This window comes from Vidua macroura, chromosome 1 (assembly GCF_024509145.1).
Source record: "Vidua macroura isolate BioBank_ID:100142 chromosome 1, ASM2450914v1, whole genome shotgun sequence".
Lineage (NCBI taxonomy): Eukaryota > Metazoa > Chordata > Aves > Passeriformes > Viduidae > Vidua > Vidua macroura.
Window position 1 is genome coordinate 148,696,190 of NC_071571.1, and position 15,705 is coordinate 148,711,894.

Genomic DNA, 15,705 nt, shown 5'->3' on the forward strand with positions numbered 1-15,705 from the left:
CCTTGCTGTTTCCACTGATATCAGCCTCAGTGTCCTGACTTTCCATGAACAGCCCTCCACAGAGGATTTCTATGACCAAGCAGTGCTCATGGAAACATCAAGCTTCCCTGCCTTACCTAGTGTCATTTCTAACAGAAGTTTTCAGCCCTGTAGCAATCAAAAGTCCATGTATGAATTCTGGCTTCTCCATAATCACCTGCCCACCTCTAGCAGCAAAGCAGGACTGTGCAGGAATACTTGCAGAGTGTTAATGTGCAATACCCAGAGCCCTTTGACCTTCAATCATCTGCTTGTGCTGATGGGAGGGCCACAGCTCTGTGCCTCACTGAACTGCCCCTGGATTATGCACTGTACATCTCTGCAACACATGTAGACAGGATTGTGGCTCTGTTACTGGTGTCTAAGTGTCAGACACATGATCATGTTTACACTCCTTTTACAGGTATTTTGACAGACACTTTTATTCCTTCTCTGTTACTACAAAGTCTCAAGATTTAAATATTCTCTGAATTTGAAGCAAACACCAAATCTCGTGCAGAAATACACCATGTAATGTGGCCAGACTCTTAAGGACTGTAGCCCTACAGTGCTTTATTTTAATTAATGTAAGTATCCAAAATCATTCTCTTCATTTAAACTTGGTGTCTGTGAGCACTGTCATTACCATAGATCAGAGCCCCTTGAAGAGAAGACCTGTTGTGATGAGGTCAACTTCCTCAAGAAATTATTTTTCAAATCGAAGCACTGATTCCAAATAGCTGTCTATATTTTCTTTTTCTATCCTTTACCTTATCAATTTCCCTTGGGATGGAAAATAATTCCCAGGTAATTTTTACAGCACTTCTGCATAACAACTGGACATGAGGTCCTGCATACCCAAATTCCTTGTTCTGTAGCTTGCAGGAGGAGAATGTTTGTAAACATAGAGAAAAGGTGGGTGCAATTCTGCCCTCTGTTCTATACCTATAAACTTAAATTATATTCCAGCTTCTGCTGATTTTAGGAGGATCTACAGATGTAGCAAAAAATGCAGGACTGGGACCAAAAACCACTCTGATTTTCAAATCAGGTTGAACATGAGAGACAGGTGCTTCTTAATCAATGTACAGGGATATACATATGTATATATAAATATATATACACACAAGTATACGAGTAATTGTGTTGGGTCATACACAGACCATCCCCTTGTTTGAATTAGGAAGAATTTCCAGCTACACAGACAAGGATGACTTGGGGAGGACAAGGGACACCAGAGAGAATGAACAGGGTTTTAGAGAAGGAGATAGAGACAGCAGCAGCGTCAGATCTCTTTCTACTTACTGCTGACAATAACAAACAAACAAAGAAATAAAAATAGTTCTGTGGAAGTGGAAAGAGCTCTCTGCAGTCATTACACAGCAAACACTCACAGCTTAAACACTTGGCTTAAACTTACTTCTTATTGTCCCTCCCTTCGTGCTCCTCAGACATACGCACTCATCCACATCTATTTGCCTCCACAAGGACACTCCACAGCTTTGTATTTCTTCTGTTTATAAAATGACAAGGACTGTCCTCATGTGCTTTTGGATCAGAACTATTCTTCCTACCTTTTGAAATGTACCCACTGCATGCTTTCTCACAACAGATGAAGTGAGCATCTTTTACTGTGTGGCCATCAGACACACATCTTTAAGATAATTTTATTTTTATTTATTTCTTAGGAGGTGTAAAGGTTTAAGAGCAGTATTTTTGAAATTCTATACATGCATATATTCTCAGGTATGACTTCATTGATACTGCAATAATTTAGTCTGGTTTTAAAGCACTTACGGTGAATCTGACAGTTGTGGACTACAGTGAGGTTTCTAGTTTTGTCTATTCATATACCTCTCTGCTTTACAGCTCTCTGCTGAATATGATGAGAGAGATTTATTTGTAGAGTGGGTAGAGACAGAAGTCCGTTGTCGCATAATTTTTTTTCTTTAAGGGTTATTAATTACCACATCAACCTTTGCTCCGCTGCTGCTGCTCACTTTTATTTTAGAAGCGCAGCCGTTCCCACTCTGCTCACATTGGGCCCCCCCACCATCCCCTTTTCCAACAACCTTTTAGAACATTATTTATTATTCCTTATGTATCTGGGTGCAGGAGAGAGAGAGGGACAGTATGGCAGAGATGGGGAACATGAGCTGGAAAACACGCTTGCCTGGAATTGTCATCACACTGCCGTTGGAAGGAGCAAGCCGGAAAACTCGCAGCCAACACTCGCACGCAAACACACGCCAGGCACACAGCACATCGATCCCGGGGAGTTTGTGAGCAGCCCCACAGCTCTTACCTGGGTTGTCTGGGATCCCTCTGCAGTGCAGCTCCCTCAGCTCCCTGTGCCCTATTCCCCCCGGGAGCAGCGGGGCCGGGGCTGTGACCGGGTGCCGGTGCGGGTAGGGGTTGGCAGCAGCTGGCTGCAGCCTCAGCTGCCGGGCTCTGGCTCCTGCCAGGGCTGCTGCTGCTGCTGCTGCTCCTGATGATGCCGAGGAGGAGGAGAGCCGAGTGAGGAGGAGGAGGATGCTGGCGGTGATGCTGTTGCCATGGTTACCCAACTCGGCGGCGGCACTGCTCAGAGCAACAGCTGCCCCAGCACCCAGATCTGCTCGAACCCATGGCTGCCAAGCAGCCCTCAATGTACAAGCACAGGGACATCACCCCCGAGCCCCTCTCCATAGGGAAAGAGGCAGCCGGGAGGATGGAGGTCACTCCTTGGCACGGTTTTGGGGCTCTGGGAAAACAGATGGAGTGATGCATCCAAAATGTTTGCATTCTGCACTTGTCGGCAGAGAGCTTGCTTCCCTGCAAAGGTCAAACACCAGCTTCCAGGAGGGAGAAGTTTCTTTTTTTAGGGAGGTTCTTGCATTTTTATAAAGAACTGAATAAAACAGCAAAGCTGGGGAAGGGGACGACTTTCAAAGTTGCTGCCGTAATGCAATTTTAAACTTTTCAGTTTTTAAACTAAAGGCCAACCCTTTGCCTTTAAATTGTGACTTAAAAATTACTGTCTTATCATGAAAAAGTTTCTTTGCATAGGGAAATAGCCCTATAGAAATAGAGAAGTGAGTTCCTTGTGTGAGAGAGAACTGCCTCTAACCACTAAAAAAAGAGAAAAAAACCTTCCAGAAAGGAACCCACTTACACAGCACAGGACACTAATTCTTTCATGCATGAAGCAAACAAGCTGAACTTTGCCTTTGTCTAATGATCTGAAAATAAGAAAGGAAAAAGACCTCAGGTGAATGGACTGCCACAGGATCAAAATACAGAGTATTACCTGAGAGAGACATGTGAAATCAAGGCATTCAGCTGCCATTTATCTATCAAAGAGGCATATTGTGAGGCTCTCATTTTGCACTGGAACATCACAAGACACAACAAGGTCACAACAATCAAATGTCACTTCCATCCTAAAATGTCAGTGCAAAGCTACGTAATGCTCATAAGCCATGACAGTTCTTTCAGGAGCTGGTACTGTTTGCAGGACATTGTGAAACCCTGTCTAGAAAATACTGAAAAAAAAAAGAAAAATCACTGGTGAAAACCTTCTAAAGGGATTTGCTTCCTGCTGCCAGATCTCTGCTTGCAACCTGAATGCTGCAGGTGATATGAATCTATGAGCTCGAGGCACCAAGAAAATGAACTGGATGGTATTTCCTATTAAAGTATCACACCTGGATGAACGGTTATAGAAGACGGGAGCCTACCAAAAAAGATGGACAGAGATTTTTTACAAGAGCAGGTAGTGACAGACAAGGAGGAAAGGCATCAAACTGAAGAGAGTAGGTTTGGGTTAGATATTAGGGAAAAGTTCTTTGCTGTGAAGGTGGTGAGGCCCTGGAACAGGTTGCCCAGAGAAGCTGTGGATGCACGAGCCCCAGAAGAGTTCAAGGCCAGGCTGAATGGAGCTTGGAGCAACCTGGGACAGTGGAAGGTGTTCCTGTCCCTAGCAGGGAGCTGGAATTAAATGTTCTTTAAGGTCCCTTCAAGCTCAAGCAATTCTATGATTCAATGGTGTGCTGTTGGCAGCGTTTCTCAAGATATTCTAGAAGACAGTGTCTCCACACCGTGTTCATTTGCAGAGTCATAATCTGGTTCATACAAAATCATTTTCTATATATCTCATGACTGTGGGAGAAACTGGAACTACCTGACTGAGGAGGAAAAAGTGCCAGCCAGCCTACACTGTCAGACCTCCTTGGAGTAACTTCTGATTTCACAGCCTCCAAGTATCTTATAAACCATATCCCTGAAGATTTTTTAATTAATCTTCTTTTAGGCAACAGTTTTGATGTCTGCTCAGAAATATATGGAATAGCTTACTCAAAGGGACTTTCTAGCACTCTAAAAATAAATAAGAAATATGTTATCTATTTTAATCTTTAAAAATGTAATGAATGCAAAATTAGATAAGACCCTGAAACCCTTCTCAAGAGCTAAAAAATATTTGTTGCATATGTGGCCCAGGAGATTCCCTGCTGTAATTTTGAATGCAGGGCAAGAAGATCTCATTACAGTAATGATGGTGAGCACATCTAAATCACCCATTCCATGATTAACCAGCTGACAGCAAAACCCATGGTTATTCTGAATAGATCACTGAGACCACAGACAGATCTTATTTCTGCTAAATCAGGATGTGTACTGCAAAATGTACCTGCTGAGGTGTGTGCAACCAGTTGGCAAGATTGTATTTTCCAAGTTTGCTTATTGGGGCTTTTTTTTGTGAAGCTGCATCTCTGATTTCAAGAAGACAAATGAGAATAGCAGGAGAGAGTCGTTCTCTATCTTCAGGTTCTTTGGCTCAGCGTGGCTATGTTATACCACTGAGGAATTGCCCACCTTAATTCTCTTGCTAGTTCTAATCTGCAACACTGAGGAAAAATCCACCTCAGACGATATGCAGAGTCCACTAAAACAAACGGCTTTGCTACCTCTCTGCCCTGCAGAGTGGGCATCTTCACCTGTCCCACGTGAGGACAAAGGTCTAACAAAGCACAGGGGAAAAAAAATAAAGAAGAAAAAAAGAAAGGTAAAATAGTTTTTCATTTTCCCTCAGTCATTCAAGAAGGTCCTGCATGGTGGGACTGATGACTTGCATTGTTCACTGGGGAGAAAAGTGGTGTTACAGTGTGTAAAGCAGGCTGATTTCATAAGTAGCTATGATTCAATAAAGGACGGACACATCACAGATGTATTTAACAGAGCTGAGAGGAAAGACTGTGTTTTTAAGCACAGCATTAATTTTTAAAGATAGAACCTATGTCTTGCAGACCTGCTAAGGAATTACAGACTCCTCTGGGCATCTCAGATAGTACTAGGCACCTATGTTTAGTCATGTCTGTTATTAATTTTTTGCTTTAAATACTAAAGACAGGCAAATCAACTCAGCCTAACACAGATTTCTAAAGCAAATCAGGTGCATTCTCCCTTATGCCTCATTTTCTCTCCCTGTAGCTAGGAAAACACAAGGGATCACTTTATCTACAACATCCTGAGGCAAAGGTAAATCCCATCCCTAACTCCACTTCAGAACTATCCCACCAAACCAGCCATCTGAGCCCTGATGCCATTCAACAAAGTTTTAAATCCAAACATATCTTGTGGAAATGTCTCTTAAATGCCATCTTAGCCCCACAGCAGACTGAGGTTTCAGCAATGAGGATGCCTCAGTGCCTGTTTAGCTGCTGAATGTTCCCAGACTGCAGTCCCTATGGCACAGACATCCTTGGACATGCTTAGTGTCCTATAGCCCGACATAGGCAGAAAAATTTATATTCTGGATTCTTTGTGTGGAGCCTTTGGGTTATTTAATAACAGCCTGAAACAGACATTCCCATTAGGTAGCAGGATAACTAATAGATGTTCACTGGAGCATCCAGTCCATGCTGCAGGGCACACAATTGGGTTGGTAAACATTTCTACAGGTTGCACTCTCCACTTCAGTCTGTTACTCTAGACTATCAATGCTGGAGTGTAATAGCAATTGTACAAATACTAAGAGCAGGGTTAAATTAAAAAGTACTTAAAATAATTGAAATAAACTTAGAACTACAAGCTTCTTACTGCCTATTTATGCCTGATCAATTTGGTGACCTTCTATGACAGGGCTGCAGTGTTGGTGGATGGGCCAGAGTGACTGACATCACCCACCTGGATTTCTGCAGAGTATTTGACACTGTCCCACATGGCATCCTTGTCTCCATATTGCAGAGACATGGATTTGATGGATGGACCACTTGGTAGATAAGGAACTGGCTGGATGATGCACACAAAGGGTTGTGGCCAACAGCAAATTTTCCACATGGAAACCAACGATGGGTGGAGTCCCTCAGGGGTCAGTACTGGGGTTGATGCTGTTCAACAGCTTGATCAGTGACATGGACGGTGGGATGGAGGCATCTTCAGCAAATTCACTCACCACACCAAGCTCTGTGGTGCAGCCACAGGCTGGAGGGAAGGGAAAGATCCAGAGGGACCTGGACAGGCTGGAGAGGTAGGTCTGTGCAAACCTCATGAAGTTCAACAAAGCAAAATAAAAGGTCCTGCACCTGGGTTATGGCAATCCCAGACACATCGACAAGCTGGGTGGAGAAGTGATTCAGAGCAGCCCTGAGGAGAAGAACTCAGGGGTGATGGCTGATGAAAAACCAACAGAATCCTGAGCAGCATCCAAAGGAATGTGGACATCAGGTCAAAGGAGGTGATTCTTCCCCTCTACAATGATCCTGTGAGATCCCACCTGGAGTGCTCAGTATAGTTCTTGTGCTCCCAACATAAGAAGGACATGGAACAGTTGGAGCAAATCCAGAGGAGGCCACAAAGTTCACAAGAGGACTGGAGCATCTCTCCTATGAAGACAGGCTAAGAAAGTTGGGGCTGTTCAGCCTGAAGAAGAGAAGGTTGTGTGGAGAATCCAAAGCAATCTTCCACTACATGAAGAGGGCCTACAAGGAGAGGAACTCTTTGTCAGGAGCTGTAGTGACAGGACAATGAGTAATGGGTATAAAGAAAGCAAATCGAGGTTAGATATTAGGAAGAAATTCTTTGCTGTGAGGGTGGTGAGACACTGGACCAGGTTGCTCAGGGAGGTTGTGGATGCCCCAACCCTGTCAACATTCAAAGCCAGGTGGGATAAGGCCTTGGAGCAACCTGGCCTAGTGAGAGGTGTCCCTGGCATGGCAGGGGTGCTGGGACCAGGTGATCCTTAAGATCCTTTCCAACCCATTAACACTCTATGATTCTGTGACTCCTCTGACACCCCAATATCAGCACATAAAACCTTACGTGATGAGGCACAAGCTTATAATTTACACACACACACTGAGCAAGGAAGTGAGTGTGTCTCATGTCAAGGAAAGAACACAACCCTCAGCTTCCACCTGGAGCACACAAGTGGTTGTGGGCAGAGATCTCATCCTGGCTGTAACAGCTTTCCTCGAGCTCTGGGACACAGCTTGTGCAGGAAACCTCTGTGAAAGCTCCTCGTGGGTGTGTAAGAGGTCACACAATGGCTGGGGAGAAGAAGGAAGGACTATAAATGCATGCTCCAGAATACCAGCAGGAAACACAGCAGCTCTGTAGGTAATGGACAAAGTTAAACTTCTCTTTTAGTGAACTGAGGAGCTGAATCTACCTTTTGAATGCAACACAGTTTCCAGGGGCTATTTCTCTCTACTTCATAATTTCAGGAAAGGGTAAGATCCGAAGGGAAAGTCTGACACAGAAAAACAAACAGAACTCTCAGTCTTGGGGCTCTGATTACTTCTGTATTCTCTATGTGCTCTAGGAGCATTCAGATGGCAAGACTCTAAGGAAGCAAATGCACCATATTGTTATAGCAGGATTTGAAACACCCTCTAATGTGAATTACACAGTCTCACATAATCCACTTTCATGCTATGCAACAGAGAAGCAGTTAAGCAAAAGAAGGAGAAAAACAGGAGAGGGGATCAAATGATGCTTTTCACACAGCTATTTGAGAAAAATATAACCACAAGTTTCAACTAAAATATATCAGTATTTATTTTGATGCAGCTAGTGACAGTCAGATCTCCATCACCCATGCCCCATCATTGGAAGCATTCAAAGTCAGATTGAAGGGACTTTGGGCAACTTGATCCAGTGAAAGTTATTGCTTTCCATGGCAAGAAGTTTGGAACGAGATGATCTCCAAAACATTTTATGTTTCTAATAAATACAACAGATTCTTAGGGAGTTCCACAGTATAAAGGTGTTTTTAAAATAATGTAGGGTTATTTTTAACAATGCAGCATTTAAAATCATGCGGTATTTTCATGTCTCATACTGAAGAATTAAAAGTAAAGTCTACAGTACTAGAAAAAGTATGGTTTATCATTTTAATAAGTATGTATTTCACACAAAACCCACACAGTATAGTATAAAAAAAAGGTTAATAAAGACTTGGCTTGTTTTAATAGTTGCATCCAAGAAAAGTTTATACCTCTACTTGCAAGTCTTTGGACTTATTCTGTCCTCAAGCCACAGAGTCCTTATTCAGCTGCCATCCATTCAATATTTTGTTCATTATTCCACTCAGTTTTAGTCCAGCATTTTGTCACAGAGAGCCTGCCAGGTAAACAGCCTTGCTTTAAGTATCAAAAATCTACTTTTACCCACCAGTCTTTCCCTTACCTGGAAGGCAATGGGAAACAGTTAGGTTACAGTCCCAGGTTACAGTCCTTTCATTCAGGACTCTGGAAGATTGCATACTGGATAGAAAGCAGAGAGTAAACAAGCACACTTCAAATGTTTAACAGGATACAAACATCTGATAGGACTTGAAGGAACTACTGCAGTATTAGAAGTTCAAGAAAGCAACAACAAGAAGAACAACAAAAACCAAAAAACACAAATAAAAGAAAGATTTTGTGAATAACACAGCATAGGCCCAAAACATCATTTTGCAGGCAGCCTTAGGACATGCAGAACACGGCTCTCTACTGCAGTACCTCATAGAATCACAATCAATATTTTTTTAAATGCTCCTATTGAAAAAGGGCTGTCACTGCCATCTATTCTGTGCATGGAAAATAAGTCCTGGACTTTTTCAGAGGCACCCACACAAGCAGCTTAGATTTTCTGGAGGTCAGTGCTGAACTCCCTGAACATTGGAACAGGTTGTCCAGAGGGTTGTGGAGTCTCCATCACTGGAAATATTTAAAATTTCATTGAATATTTTCCTCTGTATCTCTAGCTGATGTATATATTTCTTCTCTGTCTCTAGCTCTGTAACCTCTAGCTGATCCTGCTTTGGGCAGGGCCAGGGATGATGTGACCTCAAGAAATGATTTCTGACATCAGCCATGTATGAAATCATGAACAAGTCCCAAATCTCACTGCTGCCAGCATGCATTCCAGAGATTCCTGATCTCTGCCCCCTTGTTCAACAACTCCTAACCTCTTCCTTGGTTTTATACACAACCTCCTTTTTCTTCCACACACAAACATATTGCCATAGACCTATACTCACACCTTACACTCCTCCATCCCTGTCACCCTATAGTATCCTAAACATAAATCACTTGGTCTCTTCCTAGGCCCCTTGTGACTTCCTACATTTTCCTCTGCCAATTTTGTGCAGTAAATCATAAGGGCAACTTCCTCCCCCATTTAGCTGGGGCACATTGCAAGCTTTCCTCTCACCTTGAGTGGTGCATCTCCCACCTTATGTCCCACCTTAGATCTGGCCTAACCTACATTATCACAGAAAAAGGAAGGAAAGTTGCAGAGAATTATGTTTTGACACAGAGTGGAAAACATCCAGTGCATTCAACATGTCAGAGGAACTTAGCTGTTTATATCTAGCTGCTGCTGAGCACCCAAAAACTGTGTTTATTAAAAGGTTTATGGGCTGTCTTATTATAGAAGTTCTGAGAGATGGACACAATAGAAAGACAATTTCTTTTCTCTTTGGAATATCTGCTCCTAAGCACATAAGTACAGTCTTCCAGAGAAGAGCAGATGACCCATTTCTAATGTAGGCAAAACTGATTATTTCTCCTAGATTCCTCTATAGAAATATCTAAACTATTTTGGCTACAGTTCTCACAAATTAATTCAGTCCAAGGAAGATGTCCCTGCATAAAATGTTTCAGCCCAAGCAATTAAGATACAGCAAAATGATAAGCAATAAAAGCTAGAGTGTTACTATAAGAAATGCTGGACAACCTTAACAACACTCACTGGTATCACTCCCACCTAAAATACATATTAATTCACTAAACAGCCAGATGGGCTTGTTTGTTTAAGACTCTTCCCTAGAGGTTTTCAGATTATTTTTTTTTATATATGTCTTTTATAATGCAAAATACCAACTGGCAGGCAGTACTAGTAGTACCTAACTACTAACTGTAATTTTCATATAAAGATTATTTTAAAATATCTGAACCAAAGATTATTTTAAAATATCAGAACCAAACACTTGTCTAGCATTGCTTACAATAAGCACAATGTTTCAGCCTTGCAAGGAGAGGAGAAACATCCATCCTCATTTGTGTCTAGGTAAACCATGGTGCAGAAAAGCTAAATATGCTTGAGGAAGGGTATATTATAGGTGGGAAAAGGACAGGGGAGCAGACTTCTGACTCCAAAATACTCTTGAATGAAATAAATTATTCAGCCATGGGATGGCAATTTGTTGGCAGAACTTTGCGCAGTGAGGGAGGTTTCATGATTGAGATTTGAACACCTATTTAAAGCTGCTCTAAGTGCTGACCTATAACTTCCAACCACTGGTTTTCCTTCTAGGTCAATGACACCCCAAAGCCCATTTAAATGGGAAAGACAGAAACTGCTAGAGACATTTTGCCTTCCCTGGTTCAAGGTTGAAGTGCAATGGTATGAATGAATAAGATGAGGGGAAAGTCAAGCTCTTAACAGTATTTTAAAGTCTGGGAAAAGCAAATTAAGAATTCATTATCCAGATTGATGAGTCTCACCTTTTACCACAGCTCTATAGACTTCATTACAACAAAACCAGAATAGGATATTTTTCAGCATTCCCACCATCCTAGGTAATGATAGTGGTTGCTAGTGGACACTTCCTTACCTCACATTCATATTTGCTTTTAGCAAACAGGTCATTCATGAGAAGGAAGGAGCTTAGTAAAGAAACTTTTGAGATATGTCTACATTGCTTTGGAAAGAACTTCAGTCTTACTGACCTCTGAAATCCTACAGAGTGTGGCTACATAGGACCAGTTCTCACCTGTCTTCTGGGTGGCTAGAAAAGGTAATCAGAAGAAATTAACCAATCTGCTTTGTAGAGTTTATGACAAAAACCCTTTTCTCTTCAAATGACAGGCAAACAATGTTTATGAAATACACGTGTTGTAACTTTAAAATCTGTGGTAAGTATAATCACCTGAACATTAAGGATTTTCATAAAGGGGACTATACCAGTCATATGATGTTCTTGGGTTTATGGTACTTCAAAGAAAGGTGAAAGATACTACACTGGATAAAAAACCAAGGAACTCTGTCTTAGCACCTGTGTAGACATCTGCTGTTCTTCTTAAAGCATATTATTTATTGAAGAGACAGTGAGAACTACTACACATCTAAAGAGATGAACCACAGGTGCAGAGAGCAACTGCAGGACTTCGGAGGTTTGCCATAGAATAAGATTTATCTTGAAGTTTATAGGTAAATAATTCAAAAACATTTCCTCCTCTTAATGCCTCTATTGAGCATATGACAACAGAAGTCAGTGATAACACAAGCCACCAAATGATTTCTCTCAGTGGGGAGAACAAAGACTGAGTAGACGTGGAGTTGGAGCTGATCTGGGAGGATGATAATGGACTCACTGCATGTCCCAGCCATGTAGGCATGTCTGTAACACAGACCAAACTGCAAGGATATTGACAGATATACTGGCAGGATATTGACAGATATAAATGAAAGATAGAAGGATTTGGGTGTTTGTGTTCAGTAGCTTCTCAGCTGGAGGCTTGACAGGAACAGGGAGGGGTTTGATTTCCCAGTGAACTGAACCCCACCAGCAAAACTCACCTTCAGCGTTCAGTCAAAGCAGAATATCCTTCTCATACTCTTACCAAAAATGTTAAGAAAAGATGTTATCCATCTCCAAAGGGAATAAAAAGAAAACTTTTTGTTGAGGATTTTGCCTGTAGGTTGCCCCTGTTATTCTTGAGGAACAGCTGCAGAGCACCTTATACAATTGAGCATGGTGAGAGTCCAGGGAATGACTGCAAAGGCTGGCTGTACATGTGACAGAAAGAAGGACACTTTCCTTTTCCTTCTGAACTTTCTAGATCTGAGGGAAGGCAGGGGAAACATCTTTTTGTTTCCCCTCTCCCATTCCAGCCTAGCAGAAAAAACTCCCACACCCACAGGCAGCAACCAAGCCTTGAACAGAGCCAAAACCCTGGGCACAGCTCCATCACCAGAGTGTGTTTTATGGTCTTTCCTGCCACCTAAGTGCTAAAAGAAACCTCCACGTGCACACACCACAGCCTACACAGACTGTGCAGATGGGAGCATGAGGCACTTACCCACAGCAACATCATCTCAAAGCATCCATAATATTGTTATCTATAAATCCAGCAACTAGTGAGAACTGCAAAACATGGCTCTTACTGCTGCACCCTTAGAATCCCTGATTCAGTGCAGGGGATTGGGAAGGAAGAAACACTGGGGCTGATGGGCTGCAGAAAAGGCTCAGGGGTTCTTGCTGGATTGTGAGAGGGATACAAGACTTGGCAGCAAAGACAATGGGCCTCCAGGGCTGTACCAACACGACTACAGCCTGTAGGTAAAGGGAAGAGATTATCCCTCCCTGCCTCAGTGCTCTTCAGAGCACACCTAAACACTGAACACACCTAAATACTGAACCCCAGTAAAAGGAGAATCTGGATAAAGGAGAGCATAGAGGACCACTGAGAAGAAGGGATCTGAAACATTTTCCAAGTAAGGAGAGTACCAGTTTCTTCAGCCTGGGTAAGGCACTGCTTTGGATGGACTGTTACAGATCACCCAGAAGTTATAAAAAGGTTCTTTATGGTGGTGCATGACAGGGGAACCAGAAACCGGCACAAACTTAAATGAAAGAGATGCAAACCATTTTCCCCTGGGGACAGTCAAGCAGTGGAACATGATGTCCAGAGGGGTTGTGTGGTGTCCATCCTTGGAAATTTTCAAGACTGGACTGGATAAAGCTCTGAGCAATCATAGCTGGCCCCACAGCTGACTCTGCTTGGAGCAGGGAACTGAGCTAAAGACCCTCTGTATTTTACTGTGATGCCTGTGACTTGTCTCACTACAGAAGTCACTTTCCCAGGTTTCCAAATCTTCCCTTAGTAACCTGCCTTGCACTCAGTCTGTGAAATGAAAAGCAGAAATTGTATGTTTGTGTACTTCTCAGTGACGACATTCTGGCTAACAGATTGGCACAGCAGGAACATGTCAGGCCAATAAAAAGGAAAAGGAAAAGAGGCTAAAGATAATAATGGAATTTATCAGAGCATTACATCACATCACATTATTTTTATTATCCTTTCTTCTCCAGTCACAAACACAGCAATAGCATTGACTTCATTACCCAGCTCTGAAATTAAATGGGGCAAGAGAGAGGCTCAATCTCTTCAACACAAAGGGAAAAGTAAACATTTCTCTCTGCCTTGAAAGCCTGCATGACCCAGTTCCCTGCCAACACCCAGATATGAGAGATATGAGAGAGAAAGGAGATACAGAGGTGAAAAGCAGCAGAAGTTCTTCTCACAGCCTCTCTGTTGAGAAGAGATGAACTCTTATCTATTGTTTTGTCCAACTCCCACCACAGAGCACACCCTTGTTTGCCCTTCTTGCATGGGACAAAGGATGGTAACAGCCCCTCTATGTTAATTAAGTTTTAGCATCATCCCCTGCAGTCTACAGAAACAACCCAAACCAGCACGTGGTGTTTGGATTTTAACAGGATCCTTACATTTGAGTGGCCACAGCACAGACCCACAGCAAGCACTTCCTCCTCACAGAAATCACAACCACCTGCGTGCTGCATGTCACTGGGCACATGGTGGGGAAAACCTTGAGAGATCATTCCAACCCTGACTGTCTTGTTGGGAACAACAGGGGCTCCCCCAGGATCCCAGTCCTCAGAAGGCAGCTGTACCTTTCCCTTCCAGGCAAAAGCAGGTTCATTCATTAATGTGGCCAGGTATCACCACCTGCATTTTTGTTTGAAATGGAGAAAAAAGTGAAACAGTTTTGTTTAGCTCTGTTCTGTCACCAAGCACCATCATTACCCATTTCAGGGTGAACTTTAGTAAATGCTCTGCTGAGGCATAGCTGTGACACAAGGAACAAACAGAGTCATGATGGGTGCAGGATAATGATCTGTCACCCACAAGAAGCTGGAAGTGACTCTGCCCAGGCAGGGATTGAAAAGGGAAACTTTGTCAATACTGGCCCTAAACAGCAGGACTGAGTGATGTGGTCAGCCCTGCTGCAGGATCTTCACTGCAGCCCTGGGGAAAATAAAACCTGGCAGGGAATTCAGTCTTAGAAGAGCTCTCTCTCTCCTGCAGACACCTGGGGGGTCTCCAAAATGCCATTCAAAGGACACCCATTTGAGTTAATCTCCAGCCTCCCTTCTGCAGTAGCTATGAAAAATATCAGAACTGAGCTAAGAATCATTTTGAGCTACTTCATCATAGGGAGACTGAATTCTGCCCTGGAGGCCTCCCAGTTTCCAGGGGATTTTCCTGGAGACCAAAGCCAGTGTTCACCCCAGACAGTGACCTCTCTGCCTGTCCAGTGACCCTGGCTGGGCAGGCTGCAGACAAGGGGAGATCGAGTCACTGTCAGCTCTAAAGGGTCTCCTCTGGGACAGAGGGAGCAGCATTGCACATCCCAGCTTCCAGGAGGTGCTGAGTCAATTAAATATTATTAAATATTATTTAAGTGCCAGAGTGGGAAACTCAGCTGAACACCTTGCTCCAAAACTAATACAGAAGTCCAGGTTTCCTCACTCCATATGTTTTAATGACGTAGAATTGCACATTATTATATACTTATATATACATTACACATACATCCACAAATACACTTTCTTTAAATGTACTGGATTTATACAAATGCACACAGACATTAAATATGTGAGTATACTTGCACACATTATTAATTAGTCCATAATCACATATTGACAAGATATTTATGTGTGTGTGTGTGCTTTTGCAAGTATAACTTTAGGTATTACAGAATTAATCCAGTTACACATAGGTTTAGTGTGCACTTAACATAAATAAGGTCTGATCCAGGTTCCTAGAATAAGTTAATAATTTTTTATGTAAAACCTCTTTTTCTCCTGAATTTGAAACTTAATTATTTTGAGAAGATGACTAATACAATGCTAGCTCTAAAGATTAAGCTCAGTTAAAAAAAAAATGTTTTCTAAAATATTTTTGTATTTGTATTTTTCAAGCTCTAAATTATCATAAATTAACATTTTCAACTACCGCAGAGCATTCCAATGAAGGTTCAACAAATCTGTTTCAATCACAAGGAAAACGATCTCTGATTATATCAATCTTTCCAGTTGCACAGACTTGCACTGACTTTCTTAGTTTCTAAAAACAACAAAAAAATTTGAGATGAGATTGGAGAGGAGATTGATTATTTATTTGTCTTCCT

At 42.3% G+C, this 15,705-nt stretch overlaps 1 protein-coding gene across 3 annotated transcripts in view; it reads right to left on the reverse strand.

Moving 5' to 3' along the window:
- FAM135B (family with sequence similarity 135 member B) overlaps positions 1 to 15,705 on the reverse strand; it is a 242,406-nt gene that overhangs the window by 177,802 nt on the left and 48,899 nt on the right. Inside the window, exon 1 of one of the 3 annotated variants that reach the window (XM_053993233.1) lies at positions 2,324 to 2,505. The exons of the other annotated variants lie outside the window; for them this stretch is intronic. The gene's annotated coding sequence lies outside the window, so the exon portion shown is untranslated. Of the gene's footprint in view, positions 1 to 2,323; positions 2,506 to 15,705 lie in introns of those variants that run through there. 3 annotated transcript variants of the gene reach the window in all.